This window comes from Carettochelys insculpta, chromosome 7 (genome assembly GCF_033958435.1).
Source record: "Carettochelys insculpta isolate YL-2023 chromosome 7, ASM3395843v1, whole genome shotgun sequence".
Classification (NCBI taxonomy): Eukaryota; Metazoa; Chordata; order Testudines; family Carettochelyidae; genus Carettochelys; species Carettochelys insculpta.
In genome coordinates this window covers 17,572,506-17,591,333 of record NC_134143.1, presented here as the reverse complement: position 1 = coordinate 17,591,333, position 18,828 = coordinate 17,572,506, and the positions used below count along the sequence as shown (strand labels likewise).

At 42.0% G+C, this 18,828-nt stretch overlaps 1 long non-coding RNA gene across 1 annotated transcript in view; it reads right to left on the bottom strand.

The window, feature by feature from the left end:
• Positions 1 to 6,205: 6,205 nt before the first annotated feature.
• Positions 6,206 to 18,828, bottom strand: part of LOC142015665 (uncharacterized) — a 232,600-nt gene continuing 219,977 nt past the window's right edge. The window contains exon 4 of the long non-coding RNA XR_012646214.1: positions 6,206 to 6,228. This is a non-coding gene — a long non-coding RNA (uncharacterized LOC142015665). The remainder of the gene's footprint in view (positions 6,229 to 18,828) is intronic.

Below are 18,828 nucleotides of genomic sequence, written 5' to 3'. Positions count from 1 at the left end.
AGACTCCCTCCTTTTCATAAGCCTATATTAAACCCTACTCTGGAACCCCCGCTCATGCATCTGACGGAGCGGGTCTTTGCCCATGAACGCTTATGCTCCAAAATATCTGTTACTCTATAAGGTGCTACAGGACTACTTCTTTTTGAAGAGACAGGCTAACTTGGCTACCCCTCTGATACAAGTGTTGAGAGATGATGATATATGCAGTAATATATTTGTGGGGGTGTAGGGGGAGATGCAGAGTTCCAGATAGACTGAGATTATTAGAATCAGAAACTCAGATTGAGAATACAAAAGTTATCTCTTTAGGAGAAATTAAAAGCAGGCAAGGAGCACGTCAGAAGGGCTGAGCTGAACAGGTGAGAAAATTGTGTCTGCACAGACATATAAAATCCACTTCAAAGCCAGGTGACAGCAAAAGAGCTCTTTATGTAAGGATGAGTTAGCCACACAAATGTTAATGTTGCACTTTACTAAGTTTTCACAGCAAATCAGGTAATTGTTACAGAAGTTTCAGCCTGCAACCTAGATTGTCAAAATCTGCAAAGCCCTACAAAATTTAACATTGAAACAGAGTAGAAAGTGAGATTAGTATTTACTCTTTTGGGTATTCAGAGAAAACTCAGAGGGCTTCACAGCCACAAAGCCAGAGGAAGGGCTAAGATTTCTGGAGAGAGAACATAAAATCCCCCCCAAAAAACCTATGGATGGATTTTAAAGAATAAAATAGTAACAATGGTCCAATATTAGGACACTAGAAAAGGTTCATTTCCGTTTGGATATTCAATTAAATACTCAGAAGTTCAAATATTTGCAGCTTGGATGAATTATATAAAGCTCTTGGATGTGCACAAAAATTGAACCAGGATTCTAAAAAGAACAGACTCTCTTTTGGGATTTACATTTTGTCTTTTTTCTGCACAAGCTGGAAATACTCTAAGAACCAGTCTTTCTGCTTCCACTGAGGCTGAGAAAACACTAATGCATGCAAAAAGGAGCAAGTAAAAAAAGGAGCAGGGAGAGACATTAATGACATTTTAGAACTTTGTAAAAAGTTGGGGCCAAGACTTAGGGAACTTTAACTGGTACAAACCACTTTGCCCAGTCACAATGCAGTTACAGTGCAGGCAATTTCTTCTTTTATTATTGCTCTGGATCTTCACTTTCCACCTGCCTCGCAGGGAAGAGATTTTTTTTTCCAGAAACCAAATGATATTGAAGTAATTCTTGCTCCAAGGCAGGAAGTCTCTCACAGAGAAAGTACAATGTTAAGGGGCCACAATTATAAACTGCAGACCCCAAGGTCAACTAATGTGTGCTTTGTGTATCAGTAGGTATTCCTCAGGGAGGTCTGTCTATAGCCTAAAGGCTAGAGGGCAAGTCAGAATATATGCAAGGGAATAACCCTTTCTGCACCAGTGCATGCTAGGTGAACCTTTGATCCAGAATTTAAGGAACAAACAGGTATTGTGTGCCTGCTTGCTTCATCTCTAGAGGAGGTGGGCAGAAAGTTGACTTCACTATTCCCAATTGCTGGCCAATGTGGCAAGGCTGGTGTAGGAAAGGATTTGGTATAATTTAATGTTTGTGCAACACCAATGAACCCAGGTCATCTGCAAAAGGAATTGAACCTATGACCTTAGGTGCTAAAGTCCTGTGCTCCACCAAATGGGTTAAAGGTCAGCTGGCTCTCAGCCAAGGCAGCAGAGACTTCACTCACCCTAGTACAGGGTCTCAGTGCCTCTGGGGTTACACTTGTATAAACCAGCAGTAAATTATTACCTCTCCAATCACACTTAAGTTAAGAAGGAAGCAAAGACATTGTCTCTTAATTACAATGTCAAGCAGGGCTACTCTTGGGGTGCAACTAATGCACCATCCTTTGGAGAGCTCAGTGCTCAAAGCCACAGGCTAACCAATCAGATTGCATTTTCACTGGATTAGATGTTGAGTTATTGGCATGTGCAAAACAAAGCAATAGTCCCCCAGTACAATTCCAGTTTCAGAAAACTCAATTTTGGGCTCAGCTTTGGGAAGGTGAAAGTTAAGCCCATATGGTAAATCTTTCAAAAACATTATGGAGTATCTGAGTACTGTAATGGCAACCATTTTGAATTCTGAATTATGTTTGCCATTTGCAAGTGGCATAACCTTAAGCACTTTTGCTTCAAGAAAATTGTCATTTACATGTAGTAATAAACACAGACACCAGATTTTTAATTTTGATGTGAAAATGTGTGCTTCCAGAGGCTGAAAGCTCACCCGTTCTGGGGATAAAAACAACACAAGCTGTCATATTTGCCTAATTTAACACATGAATTCTTGATCTGATTCAGAAAGTACAAAATTTGAGAATGAGTAGATAGTCCATTAAAAGTAAGACTCAGCCTCTAAATTATGAATTTGGACTCTGATATACTTACTACTCTCATTCAATTGCACTTTACACCATGAGTAGAATACAGAATTTAGTGGGACAGTTGAGAGTAATTTACTACTATGCTTGTATAAGGGTCCCAGAATTTGGCTTCTGCTTTTAAATAATTTGTTTAGCTCCCAAACACTCATCCACCTTCTCTCTTTATATAGAAAACATGAAACATACAATAAAGGTTTCATTAACATGTATTGGGGTGATCACATTACCCCTCGATGAGCTGTGAAGACCCCATCCGAGTAAAATGTATGGCTATACTAAGGCTGAACTTCAGAGGACAAACTCACTGAAAGAAGTCTGAATTTGGCTTCATTTGTACAATCTGGAATACTGTCTTCATTCAGATTCCTTCACCCTTGGACCCTATTAATTGGGAACAGGGGCTTGAAAAATTAAATTGATAATGAACAACATTTCAGACATTATCTTCTAATAAGAGTGCATCAATTTGCATAGTTCTGTGAACCTGTCCATGGGAATTAATGATGTGTCTCCTTAACAGCATGATAAAAAAAGAACGAAATGACAACTTTTACATCTGATACTATTAGAGTCCCTTCAATGACAATCATTAAATGTCCATTAATGAGAAAATATTGCCTTGAGGCACTACTGCAGTTAGACATCTTACTTTAAAGCTATGCTCTCCAGAGACTGTACTCATAAAACAATGAAGTCCTTGAACTGTACAAAGGTTATCAGTCAAATTATTTCACCGAGCAAATGAGGAAAAAGACAGAGTTCTTCACATACTGTTTGCTGGTGGGCAATGAAGATTAGGGTGGACCATAGCATACATGTTTCATCAAGCTCTGCATTAGAAATACAATGGTTAAAAATCGCTCAGATGATGACTTTAGATGTGAGCAGCATACACCCGCCCCCCAACACTTTTAAAACATCAAACTTAAGTGGAGTAAGATCAGAAATTGATCACAATAATTAGTTTTTATTATCTCACAAAAGAAACATTGGCTTGTTAAGTCAAAAAACTCAACATTGCTTGAAATCTGCACCACATACTCATGAATGATGATTTGACTGGAATTAGAGTTATTATAACATGTAATTTTCTTTCTCCTTCAGAATTGAAACAACAGCTTCAAAGAGAGACAAATTCATTTTATCTTAAATTGGTTTCACTACGGGGACACTAGTTTGAAGCTAGTGTCTAACCACCTGATTCTTCCCACACGACAGCTGGCACTTAGGTTGGTGCTCATAGGCCACGTCTTCACTCACTGGAGTACGCAGAGCACAAACACTACCCGTGTAGCCATGCACCACAGCGAAAGGCTCTGGAAGTGAGGCGAGGTTCCGGTAAGGGAGACAGCATGGTGGAGAGCTCCACCTGGTGGAGGTAGCTGTCGGAGCCTTTCCCTGCTGCTTTCCAATGGCAGAAGACTTTCCCATTGTCTCCCCTGCTGGAGCTTTTCTTCATTGCTGGAGCCTTTTACTTCAGCCAGGAAAGGCTCTAGCAACAGGGAAACCTTAGGACACTACACTGCTGAAAAGAGCAGTGGAGACAGGGGTGGAACAGTTTGGGTATACGCACAGCCCCTGTGTACTCTATATACCTGGAATGTAGGGTAATCTACTCACCTAAACTGTGCCTCACCATATTCACTGCTATTGATACCTATGCTAGCTGGCAGTGTCTGGATGTTACATGTTGCTGTAAATACAGGCTTGCCATCAGCATGACAAATTAAGACGAAGTGGCAAATTGAAAACAGATAAAGGGGAACTTTTTCCTACAACATGTAAATAGACATTTGGCTCACTGCCACAGAAAATCATGCAGGCCAAGAATTTAAGCAAAATTTATTGAAAAGAAAAAAAAGCGGGAGGGGACTGGTATTTACATGAATAAGGAAACTAACAGGATTTAGAATAGTTAATGCTAGTAAACATTTTGGAAGAGATATTCAACTTCATGCATTAGGAACCCTTAAAGTGTAGCACAGAGCCTCCCAAGTTTACCCATTTTGGTATTCTCCCATCTTCCTGTGAGGTATTTGTACATCCACCTCTCTTGGTGGGGCTTGCCTCTGACCTTGTCTGAGAACACCTCTGTGGATTACTTACAGGGCTATTTCGGTTTAAAAAGCATGCGTTTCCGTTTAAACTTAAACCTGTAAAAACAATGAATTAAATTAAATTGAAGTAAGCCTTTCAAACCAAAAGATGAATGTTTACCATGCAACCCCTGCCATCAGTTTAAAAAAAAATATGCTCCATTGGTGCAAAGTTGTGTGTAAGTGAGGCCTCTGACACTGAACCTCACCATGGCTTTGGGCAAGTCACTTAAAACTATTGTCTCTTCCTCTGTTTCCCCATCTATAGAAATCCTTGCTGTAATTTGCAGGTAAATTTTAAGTGCCTGGAAACTGAAATATAAGTATAAATACCATGTTTTATTACTAGTAGTTGGAAAAGAATATACATGACTCAATAGACAAGAGTATTGAATTTTGAAGCTGTTATAACATATAGAAAATTCAACACTTTATAAAAGGAATTCTGTATGTTTGCAAAATTGGGTAGATTTTACTTAACAGTCATTAAAATCTCTTTTGAACAACTGCTAATAAAGAGTCACCCTTTTAAAATGCAAAACTGGGTTGGGGTATACCAATAAAATGATCCATTTTCTATTTCAAATCTAAAGTCCTCTCCCTTCAAATAAAAAGGTACACCCTCTTTCATTCCTGGAAATCTATCATGATAATGTGTGCTACACTCAGACTATATTTGTCAAATCTCGGTCCAGAACAAATATGTTACAGATCAGTTATAATCCCCTCATAAATGGAGGCAGATTATAACAAACCCTGATTAGAACAGCAGTAAATGCAGGGTCTTGTCTTGGGAATAAATACTGTGCCAAAATTAATCACTGCCAAAATGTTACAGCCTCTACATTTTAATCTGTTTACTTGTACCAGGAATGCCTATTTCTTTTAAAAGACACCAACATAATAATGTTTCATGAGAAAAAAATCTACAAGAGATGATAGCAGGATAGGGGAAGTCTCACCTACAGCTGAAATGATAAATGGAGACAAAAGCTTTGTTTGATTTTTAAAGATGACAGTCCAGAAAAGCTTTGCTTTCTGCAAATCAGTATTATCCATGTTTCTGGTGTATTGGGCACATAGATAAGGGATTATTGGGTCTTCAACTCTGCTAGGAAATTGTCCCAGGTCCTATACGTTTAGCCACTTAGAATATTCTAATGATCTATTTCTCCTATGCTTTTTTCTTTGTCTGTATATGTGGCCACTCAATATCCTGGAATCACTTCTCACCTAGCGGAATTAAAGCTGTTAATAAAAACCCTTATAAAATATCTCTCTTTATACATCGTAAAGGGCCTGGATCCAAGGTACCTACTTCCCTTGTTAAATCAGCAAATAACTATTCCTGTCAACCCTAAGCCTCTTTTACAAATAGGCAATATGTTTATTTCCCCTTACAACAATTTCTAATAAGTAATAGCCATTGTTGTGTATATTAGTGTTTGAGATTACTATTAGAGTTATGGATCTTCAAAACTAGTCCTCACAGGAAAAGCAATTCAGTGAAGCTTTAAGTTTTCCCTCTGAGATAATTTACAAAGTATTTTATATAGACTCATAGAATAATTGTTCACAAGTGTTTATCTTAAGAGGACAGTAAGTATCGTCTCTGTGATGCTTTACCTTGTGCCAAACAGTCCACTAATGCACACCTTGTTGTATTTCATTGTTCTGTCTCCTTGAGACTTGGCATCTTGTTAACAAGACAGTCTGTAGAAATAATGGAGACATTTTTAATTCTCTTGGGGAAATGCCTCTGCTGTTGCTATAAGGCACTGCTGACTCAATGCCTCTGCAAATCACACACACACAGGATGTGCTGCCTCTAAAAAGGCTGACTTTGCAAAACAGGAAAGCAGTCTGACCTAGCGGCTTTAAGAAAATAGTTGGAAAAAAAATCACTGGAAACTTACACGGGGAAAAAGTGGTGTGAGGGTGAGAGAGAGAATAAATAATGCAATTAAAGGAAAAGGAGACATGAAAAAGGATATGTGAGGAGAAAGGAAGAGAAAAAGAGGAAGAAAAAGGGGACAAACGGGTAAGAGAAGGGAAGGGAAAAGAGGGGAATGCTGACGAACAAATACAGGGATAATTACACCTTCCTCTATATACATCCATGGATAATATAACCATTCTCTCTCACACAGACACACACACAGGAATTATTTCACCTACCAGTGAAATGCAGCCACTTCAGTAGTGAAACGTGTCAGCTGCCTAAATGAGTATAATATTAACCAATGGACTTTAGTAGCTTGACAAAAACCTAGCAGTTCTAGAGGACCTTAAAGACTAACAAATTTATTTATTACGTAATGAGCTTCTGTGGGTAAAACCCTCTTCTTTAATTTGGAGTCTGCAGAAGTAGGTCTTACCCACAAAAGCTCATTACTTAATCAATACATTTACCAAAACAAAAAAGCAGTAATGTAGCACTTTAAAGACTAACAAAATAATTTATTGGGTGATGAGCATTTGTGGGACAGACCCACTTCTTTTGATCTATAGACTTACCAGAACAGACTCAATATACAAAGCACAGAGGTTCAAAAATTGTTACAAAGGTTGACAAATCAGAAAAATTGCTGTCAAATGAGAAGAGCAGAGGGACGGCCAGGGTGTTGGATGGAGACCTTAAGACTTAGATAAAACATAAGAGTGCTTTTTTGTTTCGGTAGCAAACAGACTAACATGGCTATCCCTGTCACTAATCAGTACATCTGTTAGTGTTTAAGGTGCTACAGGACTGTTTGGTTTTTGTGATGCCAAAGACTAACACAGCTCCCCTTGAGATCATTTACCATGCAAGACACTGCATTTAGCCATTTGTTGGAGATTGGGCATTCCTGTTAATTCTCTCAGGAGCAACGAATTAGACACTGAAATTAACATTAAAAAACCTAACTGGCCCAATACATAATCAATCTATGAAATTCATTGCCACAAAATATTATTGCAGATCCCATTCTACCAGCAGTGGCTGGCTCCCATGGGCTAAAAGCTGAAGTTCTAAGTAAATGGTTCTGGAGATAGCATTAACTTCCTTGACCAGCTACCACAGTAAGTGTAATCTTTTCATTAGAGAAATATGGAGCTGAGGGATTTTCCCTAAAAACTTCTTTTTTATACCACTCCATTTCTGAATCGTAGCACAAATTGTGTGGACTCACAGGAAGAGCTCACTGCATCTCTCTCTGGCTGGACGAACTTCCCTCCTTCTTGACTCCAAGCTGTGGAGCAGAGGCTACTGCCAGGTTACAATCTGGATGAGGGAGGAAGAATGTTTCATAACATTCACTAACCTCAGCACATTTCTGGACACGGCACAGGTTTGGACTCCCCTAATGTACCTTTTCCAAAGGTGCATGGGACTGTCAGAGAATAAATGGCACATCAAGTGTTATTTATCTAGCCTGCTGCTGCAAATCATGCTTTCACACTGTCTAATGTCCTTTTAAAATCTGCTGGTGTTCACACAGGTCTCTTACATAGTCAAATTCACACATCAGTGCTGATGAGTTCAAGCAGAGATAAACTGCCAACTCTGTCTGACTGTAGTCTCTCTTTCCTTATCTTTCTCTTCAGGGAGTAAACCGTGGGTGTGAATGTATTATTCCCTGGAGCACTTTCTTTAAAAACAGAATTGTTCTTCCAAAAAAACATGGGTTATGGTTCAGTGATTAATACCTAACAAAACAAACAAACAAACAAAAACAAAGCAGTCATGTAGCACTTTAAAAACTAACAAAGTAATTTATTGGGTGATGAGCTTTCATGCAGCAGACCCACTTTTTCAGATCTGGAGATAGTGATGTACTGAAATGTGGCTGAAAGTGAATTGGCATGACAATTATATAACACAGGTATAAAAAATTGAATAAAAACTGACAAATCAGATACATAGGACAGAAGTGGGGGAGAAGATGGGGAAGACGGGAGAGAAAAATACTAGCTGTAAAACTGTGTCTACATGGCCCCTCCTTTTCCAAAGGTGCATGCAAATGTGGCCAATCAAAAATGCAAATGAGGTGCTAATTTGCATATCATACTTCTCATTTCCATATTGGCAGCCACTAGCTGTTCGGGAAGTGCTGATTTCGGAGGAGAAAAAACAGCTATGTAGATGGGGTTCCTTTGAAAACAAGCCCTGTTTTTGAATGATCCCTTCTTCCTATTTTTTTTTCTGGAAGAAGGGAATCTTTCAAAAACTGGCTAGTTTCTGAAGGAACCCCATCTACATAGCTGGTTTTTCCCCAGAAAAAGCATTTCTGGAAACATGAGTACACGAGTATACAAATGAGGCATCAGATTTGTAAATCTGTGCTTCATTTGCATTTTCCATCGGCCGCATTTGCATGCCCCTTCTGAAAGGGAGGATCCGTGTCAAAGCAGCTTAAGTGTACTACCTGAGATCACTACGAATGTCAAAGATAGGGAAGCTGTCTTCGTAACACATCAGGCAATCGCTACCTCTATTAAAACCAAGTCAAAGTACTGAATTTGAGCATAAACTGCAGATCACGTTTCCCTTTGTAATCTGCTGTTAAGGTCTCTTTGTTGTAAGACATGTATTCTCAGGTCTTTAACAGTATGGCCCATTCCTTTGAAATGGTCACTGACAGGTTTATGTGTATTCATGTTCCTAATGTGTGCTTTGTGTCCATTCATTCTTCGACAAAGCGATTGTTCAGTCTGTCCAATATACATAGCAGAGGGTCACTGTTGATACATGATGCCAATGATACAACGTTGGCTAAAGTACAGGAGTATGAGCTCCTGATCCTGTAACTAATGTGGATAAGTCCAGTGATGGTGCCTCCAGAATAAAACGTGAACAAAGTTGGCAATAGTGTTTGTTTCAAGGAAAGGTTCCAGGATTAGTATTCCTGTGGCTGCAAGTGAGAATTTTCCCGAGGTTAGGTGGTTGTCTGTAGGAGCGAACAGGCCTAAACTCTGAAAATTTCAAGAGCAAAAATCAATTAGTTTGAACATGATATAATTACTATATTACATTCCACATCAATGTAAACATTTTTAATATGAAGATATATAGACGCTTATTCAGATTCCAACATCACTTAATGATTTGTATATCTAAAAAGGTGCATACACATGAATATGTCCCATTTGTACGTTTCTCTTCCTATTATCCTGTTTATGCACTAGTAATTGAAATTTGCTTGGTCTTCAGTGCTTGAAAACCAGCCTGATGCAAGTTACACAATCATTTAAAAGCAGATACAGTACCATTTATTTTCTCACAACTTCTGAGGGCAGGTCTACATTAGACCAGAAAATTGATCCTAGATACGCAATTCCAGCTATGACAGTTGCATAGCTGGAATTGACATATCTAAGATTGACTTATCAGGCTGTCCTCACAGGAGGAGGTTGACGGAAGAAACTCTCCTGTCGACCTCCTTTACTTCTCATGAGAATGAGGAGTACCAGGGTTGACTGTTGGAGCCCTAATGGTTTGATTTAGTGCATCTTCATTAGGTCAATCTTCCGGTAAGTATAGATGTACCCTGCGAGTCTCAGGCTCAAAACCAGAAGAAAGGTATGACTATTTTTGCCTCTTCACATTACTCAACTGCTATTCAACATACAAAGGAGCAATAATCAGTAGACAACTCTCCCAACTACCAAATGTACCGTTAGGGAAGGCTTGTGTAAAATATAACTAAGCAATACTTGTAATAAAGAATGCTTTTCTGTAACAAAGAGTTCTTGAGCATAGTTCAAAATTTCCAGGATAGCTCAGCAATGGTGCAGAAACAATTTCTGGAGGGGGTGCTGAGCTGTACCCCTCAGATCTGGAGCTGGCAGAGGGGACCCAGCATGTGGGGTTGGTGACAGGATCTCAGGCCCAGCACCTATGTGGGCCCAGCATGCAGGGCTTGGTGGCCATGCCAGCAGCTGAGTGGAAGCTGGGGCTGGTGGCTGAACCCCATGCATAGCAATGGCAGCCAAGCATGCTCCAGGCTGGAAGTAGAGCTCCTGGAGAACAGTGGGCCTGTGAGTCGGGACTCTGGGCAATAAGGTCATGTGGCCAATATGCCCAAAAACGGGGGTTCTGCAGCACTTCCCACCCCCTGTATCCTTACCTCTCATACCTATGTAGATCACTAGCACGGCTCCCTCTCTGTTACTATGTAGATCAGGATATTATACTTTCAACTCAGGTTCTGATGTCAGAGTAGACATCGGGGAGGGAGGAGATGGAAGTCTGGTTAAAAACTGTACCCCACCAAGGTTCCATTTATCAATCTCTGAGTTGGAAGGCTTACATTGCATAGATGCATACGCAAGAGGATTCTTGCTTTGCCTAAGTTTAAGGCTGCTGTTCTTCTGCAAACTTTACTTTTGTGAAATTCTGCAGTAATAAAATATCTTGTGATGCATAGTCCATTCTAGTAGTTCAGCAGGGATTCAGAAACCTATAGAGCAATATGGGTTTCACTCAGGATTGGCAAACTACTTTAGATAAGTCACAGAGAGGTAGCTGTGTTAGTCTGTTTCTTCACAAAACAAAAAAGCAATCTTATAGCATTCTGAAGACTAACAAAATGATTTATGAGGTGATGAACTTTCGTGGGACAGACCACTTCTTCAGACCTGACAGAATTTCCAGATCTGAAGAAGTAGGTCTGTCCCACAAAAGCTCATCACCTAATGAACCACTTTGTTAGTTTTAAAAGTCCTGTGAGACTGGTTTTCTGTTTTGCTTTAGATAAGAGCCACTCAAAAGGTTTGCTCAAACTTAAACCAGAACTTAAAATTTCCAGAAAGGTAAGCTTTTTTAACTTCCTGCTATTATTGATATTTCTGACATACTGGCTCCAACAAGGACTAAAATTTGAGTATCAAAATACAACAACAAAACCAGCTGTAGAATTATTTCCAGTCCTGCCAGAAGCAGGAAAATCTAAAGATCTCTTGAATCCATAAATATTGTTCCAACTGAGTTTTCTTAATTTTTGTGTATGGCCTTATTGATAAAGAAAGTTAAAAATTGCAGTCTCATCCCAATAACCAACTGAAAACCAAAGTGAACTTTTTAGATACACCTCAGCTATGAAGTCTTGATTCTTTTAAAATAAAATGTGAAATATAACGGAACTGTGAATAGTAGTGTGACAGGAAAGTACATTAACTCACATCCTATTTCACCTCTGTTTAAACTGATCTCACTGAACTGCCTGTGGTCAGAAATGAAAGCAAGAAATGAAAAAAAAATTAGTTGATTATGAATTTAAAATATTCTGGATGATATATTTAAACAACTGTCGGCTCACCAATCAGTTCTTTTCATATTATATAACTTAGCAGTGTTACCAAATGTTAATTACAGATTCCAACAAGCAATCAAATATAATTAAATTGCATTTAGAAACTGATCAAATGGTTCACACTAAAGGAAGATGGCTTAAAATAGACCTTAAAAGGTGGCATTAATTAAGCATGCTACAAAGTTTTACTATTTTGTCAGCCTTAGAATTACAAGGACAAATTTTTCTTTCAGTGTCGCATGCACTCAAAGGGACTGAGCCTGCAAAACTAAAAGGAGAACTATGGGGAATTCTGTAATGACTTATTTTATATTCAAGGAACATGAGCCAAAGTAACGTTCTCAGGACAGGAATCAAACTTGGGTAAGAGCTGCTTGCTTTTTTTCTTACCAAATCCCATAACACCTTAGGACAAATAGCACACATGCACTTGATAGCTTTGGTTCCACCCACCCACACCAAAGGCATTGAAGAAGGTAGAGAAGTTGCAGAAACTGCAATATTACAAGGGAAAGAGATTGAAAAGAGTAGCTGGGGGAGCAGCATTCTACCTCCAAAAGAAGGGATTAAAAAAATTGGGAACACAGAAGGGAGACAGGGACAGAAGACATTAATGGAGAATGTTGGGAAGTTGCTTTCCACAATGAACTATGGTAAGTGTTCAATATCACCAAGCATGTGTCATCTTCTCTCCCCTTCCCTTGGTTTCCCTTTCATCAGGAGCTCATTATCTCCCATCTTGTATAAAGTAACTTCTTCAATGGTCTGTCTAAGGTTGCTTCCACACATGCCCCTTCTTCTGAAAGGGGCATGGTAATGAGCAGCTTGGAAGATTCTACTGAGGCATGGATGTAAATTTCCCATGCCTCATTAGCATATAGCCACATGATTTGGAGTCTGGAATAAGCTCTTCCAGACTTCAAAACAGAAATGTAGATGCACAGCCCACAGGGATCTTCTGGAAGGAAATTTTGAGGAAGAGGAGGGCTTCTGGTAGGAGGGTTTCCTTCTGGAAGATCCCCGCAGGCTGTGCCACACATCTGTTTTGGAGTCTGGAAGACTTTCTTCTGGATTCCAAATCACATGGCCATATGCTAATGAGGCACGGGAAATTTACATCTGTGCCTCACTAGAATTTTCCAAGCTGGTCATTACCATGCCCCTTCTAGAAGAAGGGCATGTGTAGTAGTATCCTAAGGGTATGTCTACACAGCAGCCTTATTTTGATCATAAGCTATTCTGGAATACCTTATTTTGAAATAGTGTTACTATACACAAAATGCATTTTGAAATATCACTTAGCTATTTCAAAATACATCTACACACAAGAGAGCCTAGTTTGAAATAGAGCTATTGGACGCACTACAGTTATTTCAAAATAGGCTCTATTCCCTGTCTAAACATCCCCTGTTTTGCAATAGGCACTCTCTCTCATGCAGGCTACATCTACAGTTGGGGAAAACTTCATAACAGCCATGCTAATGGCCAAATCAGAGAACACTAATGAGACACTGAAATGAATATTCGTGCCTCATTATCACGCTGCTGGTTGTGGCACTTCAGAAGTGTTGCCTTTCATTCACACGCGGCTCATCTACATCAGGGTCCTTTTTGATCAGCTGATATGAATAAGGGGATTTCGATGTCTGCAGGGTCCTTTTGGAAAGGACCCCCACGTAGACAAGCCTAGCATGAGCGAAACGCCGCGCACCCAGCAGCATGCTAATGAGGCACTTAATATTTATATCAGTGCCTCATTAGTATTCTCTGATTTGGCTATTAGCCAAATAGGAATAAGTGTGTAGGGTCCTTTCAAAAAGGACCCCGTGTAGATGAGCCGCGTGCGATTGAAAGAGGCACTTTCGAAGTGGTGTGGCCGGCAGCGTGCCAACTGCTGTTAAAGCAGCAGCTTTGCTGTCATTGATACATATGTTTGTTTTTCTCATTCTGTATAACTCATGCCTTCCTCAGCGCTCGTGGTGCTGTAACAACTTCTCTAAAACAGGGGGTTCACAAACTGTAGCATGTACACCCTGGATGTATGTGAAATATTTCTTGTGGGTACAGGAGAGAATTCTGCTATGGTGGGTTTTATTTATTGCATTTTCAGAATTGGCTACGCGGACAAAACTTTAAAATTCAGTGGGAATTTGATATACAAAAGACAAAACCTGCAGAGTGTCTACATGAAAATGTGTTTTGTTAATAGTCTGTTGACAAAATTCAGCACCACTTCTGACTGCGTTCTGCATCTCCACAATGAGTAATATTGCCTTTGTTGACAGTTTTGGTCAACAAAAAATCCAGGTAGACATTCCGGGGGGCCCTCTTGGCATCTCTGTGTGCTGAGCTTCCAGTTGGTCATTCTGTCAAGAGAGTGGCTGGGCAGTCTGGCCTCTGTTGATGAAGCTAATCACATTTTCAGTTTGCGTGTGTGTGTGGATGTGATGTCGACAGAAGTTTTGCCAGAAGATCTCTTCCAACAGTAACTTCTGCTTACAGATTGCTGTATTTGGTAATGGTGACTTTTGTGAACGGATCTGATGTCACACTCTACTCCTAGTGCTGTGCACACCACAATTGGTCACCTTGGCTACGTCTACACGTGCACCCAACTTCGAAATAGCTTATTTCGATGTTGCGACATCGAAATAGACTATTTCGATGAATAACGTCTACACGTCCTCCAGGGCTGGCAACGTCGATGTTCAACTTCGACGTTGCTCAGCCCAACATCGAAATAGGCACAACGAGGGAACGTCTACACGGCAAAGTAGCACACATCGAAATAAGGGAGCCAGGCACAGCTGCAGACAGGGTCACGGGGCGGACTCAACAGCAAGCCGCTCCCTTAAAGGGCCCCTCCCAGACACACTTTCATTAAACAGTGCAAGATACACAGAGCCAACAACTAGTTGCAGACCCTGTATATGCAGCACGGACCCCCAGCTGCAGCAGCAGCAGCCAGAAGCCCTGGGCTAAGGGCTGCTGCCCACGGTGACCACAGAGCCCCGCAAGGGCTGGAGAGAGAGTATCTCTCAACCCCCCAGCTGATGGCCGCCATGGAGGACCCCGCTATTTCGATGTTGCGGGACGCGGATCGTCTACACGTCCCTACTTCGATGTTGAACGTCGAAGTAGGGCGCTATTCCCATCCGCTCATGGGGTTAGCGACTTCGACGTCTCGCCGCCTAACGTCGATTTCAACTTCGAAATAGCGCCCAACACGTGTAGACGTGACGGGCGCTATTTCGAAGTTACTGCCGCTACTTCGAAGTAGCGTGCACGTGTAGACGCAGCCCTTGATGACAGTCACCGGGTCAAGGATTGAATGTGAATGAACAATTTCTCTTCCCCGTGTTCTCAAGACACAATGGCAGGGCAGTGAAGGAAAGTGAATTATTTCCTGTGTGAACAAGCTTTGCTAAGAAATAAGGGAGACATACACCTTCACATCTGTCATCCTATGGCTTCTTTTCATGAACTTTGAATTCAGGGTTTGAAAACTAAAAAAACATACCTTGTAGCTTTAAATTACTTTCATTAGTCAATTATTGTAAAATATTTTGTTTGGACAGCTTGTTTATAGCATATTAGCAAAAGAGTTATTTGTTCATATATTTTAAAATATTATAAAGGGTATAATTCAATATGTATGCACTTTTTTTTCTATCATTATGTTTGGATACATTTTTTATTTATGTTCTGATGTTTTTAGTGTGTAAGTGCCACATAATGATCTGTTCAAGCACTATTTAACTGTGAACCTGGATTTACACAGCATTCTATCATATAACATTTTTCAGAGGTACAGGTTGAACCTCTGAAATTTGGGATGCTCTGGTCTGTCAGGGATTTTTATCCCTTAGGCATCATCGTCCCCGTGAGCCAGGGGAAACAAGCCTTTGGCCATCAACATCAATACAGGTAGAGGTAAAATCTAAAGTTAAATAGGCTGCCATTTAGCAGCCCCCTGCAACGGTCACTCTGCGTCAGTCGGTTTCCCTGGTAACCAGAAGTCATGAATTATTCATAGCAGCAGGTTTGAAATGGAGTCCTCCGATTGGCCGAAGGTGAAAGGTTTCTAGCACCTTCGGCCAAGAGGAGGACCTAGTTGAAAAGCACCTGCACGGAACCTTCGTATGCTAATCATGTTATAAATATTTATGAGACTGCTCTAAAATGCAGGAGCCGCTCACCATTCTGTGGCCCTGAGGGAATCAGATGAGAACCCTGTCACCTCATACGGAGGAGCGTGGCCACTCAGTGGCATCCACTGAACTCCGAGGCCAAGCTTACCTAGCCAAAGAGAGCTGAAAAATCACTGCGGCGCCTGCCCTCAGGCGGCGCCAGAGCTGATATCACTACAGCGTGCCTGCCCTTTAGGCGGCACTAGCTGGGAGCTGAGGGACACCGGAGCTCCAGGTCACCTCAGGAGCCTATTGAGGCAGAAGCGGTGCCAACGCCCCAGCGTGCCTCGGTGCACTCAAGCTGCACATTGCGTCGGGGAGCAGCAAGCGAGTCCCTCGGCCAAGTCACTGGGTGGCGAACTGGCCCCCATTCTGGTGGGGGTACTGTGTACCCGGTGATGCAACCAGGGACCCGCCACCACTACCATCAGCACTCCCCAGCGTCTGTGCCTGCTCATCTGGATCTACATACACACCGGACGTGACTCACTTACCTGGACTGGACCATCAAATACGTAAATTACCTACTGTCCCGTGGTGCAGCCTGGGTCACCATCAAATTAGACACCTAACTCCATTGTAAAACACTTACTTTGGGTACTGGGTCCCCTAACAGGGGGGTTGGGGCCGCACCCCAGCCACGCCCTTTCCAGGGCCAGGGAAGGGCTGCACCCAGGGCTCAACCCTAGGGCTGGGCTTGACCGCCCAAATCTGAGTAATAACCAAAGCTGTGTAATTGTATTAATAGTTTATAAATTATAGTTTAAATTAGTTTATAGTTTAAATAGTTATACCGTTAGTTCTTACTAGTTACTTTTATTGTGCAGGTGGGTCGAAACGGTGGAGGCTCAGCCTCCCGCTTCCCCGAGTCTACCCTGCACATGTCCTATTCCCTTTTCCCTATTCTGATTCTCCAAGCCCCAGCTGGGGAGGCCAAAGACACTCACTCAGCTGGGAGGAGGCCTTAGAAGGCACAGCCCTAAGGTCTCCAATAGGTCGGATTAGCAACCCGGCCGGAGCGTATTGCAGGAGGAGTAGCGCCCTCCCCCCACTCGGAGCTAAATCATCAAAGCTCCTTATACCTCTCACCTTATACTCTTTCCTTAACCTCACTCTTTTGCCTTCCGGTGAAATAAAGAAAGTCCTACAGGTTGCCTTTATGGAGTTAATATTAATAATAGTAAGTGTTTGTTAGTCTATAGGATTTATTAAGAATTGTTTTGTGTGTTTGTTTTATATGTGTTGTTGCCTGTTTGCTTGCTGTTGGCTCTGTTAAATAAATAGAATCAATAGTTTAACCCTTAGAAAGCCTCCTCCGTGTTCCACCTTCGCCCCTTGAGCTAGCCACTGCCTGCCTGGGGAGGTCACATCTATACAGTGGGAAGGGTACATGCACAACCCTGGGTCTCCCTGCCAGAGGTGGGTGGGGGCGGTCTGCAGAGGGGCGGGGTGGCCTTACGTCTCCAGGTCTCCGCTGTCCCTCCTTACTATCTCAGGCCTAGGCCCTTGAGGATTCAGACAGCTGGTATCTGGGAACCTTGCCCCCAGTTGTGCTAGCTGGGGCTGCCCAGAGCGGGTAGAGAGGTTAGCAATTCCCCATTTTTAACACCGACACAGTCCAGCAACATCTCTGTCAGAGCCAGTGGGGAGTCTGGAGCCCCAGCCAGGCGGGTCAGCTGCAGCCAGTTCAGTGGCAGGGGGACCGACAGTGCCCAGGAAGCCAAAGCCAGGATCCACAGCTGAAGCACTGGGCTAGAAGCAAGGAAGCAGGTGGCAGCCAGAGAGTCATAGAAGGGCTGGTGGCAAAGGGGCCAGTGGCTATCGGGAAGCTGTCAGCAGCTGGGGAGCTGCAGCCAGGTGCTCAGCAGCAGGGAAGCTGGCATTGGTCATGAAGTCCTGCCTGGACTGGTGGCAGGAGGGCTGGTGGTGGCCAAGCAGCTGCAGCTGGGAGCCTGGTGGCAAGGAAGCCAGTGGTAGCTGTGGAATCCTGGCTGGACAGACAACAGGTCAGCCAATAGTGGCCAGGGAGCTGTAGCTAGGAGCCCTGTCAGAGGGTTGGAAGCCACATCCTGGCTAGCAGCAGGGGATCCAGCAGGCAGAAGCCCTGCCGGGCCAGGAGCAGAGCTCAGTAGCTGTAGCTGCTGGCTGGTAGTGGGCCAACATCCTAGAGGGGAGCCCAGGAACAGGGGAAAGTGGCCTGCAGTGGATCATTGTCCCTCCTGATCCAGCAAAGTCCCTGAGTTCGGCACTCCTCAAGTCCCAAGGGTGCTGGACTAGACAGTGCCAACCTGTAGAAACGTAAAGCAACCATAATGTTCCTCAACTACACATGCAAAATTATGGGGACTAATTTGGCTGTAATGACTCATTGTGGATAGTTCTCTGAAAACCTCCACTTAATGTGCAGCTGCAGTCAAAAAACCAAACATACTGCTAGGAATCATTAAAAAAGGGATAGAGAATAAGACAAAGAATATTTTATTGTCTCCATGGTATCACCACATCTTGAATACCATATAGAGATGTGGTCACTTCATCTGAAAAAAAGATGTATTGGCATTGGAAGAGGTTCAGAAAAGGCCAACAAAAATAACTAAGGATTTGGAATGGGTGCCATAAGAAGAAAGATTAAAAAGACTGAAACTTTTCAGCTAAGAAAAAAGGAGACTGAGGGGGAGGATATGATAGAGGTCTATAAAATCATGACTTGTGTGGAAAAAATAAGTTATTTACTTGTTCCCATAACAAAGGGAATAAGGGTCACCAAAGGAAATTAACGGTTAGCAGGTTCAAAACTAACAGAAGGAAATTTTTCTTCATGCAGTGCC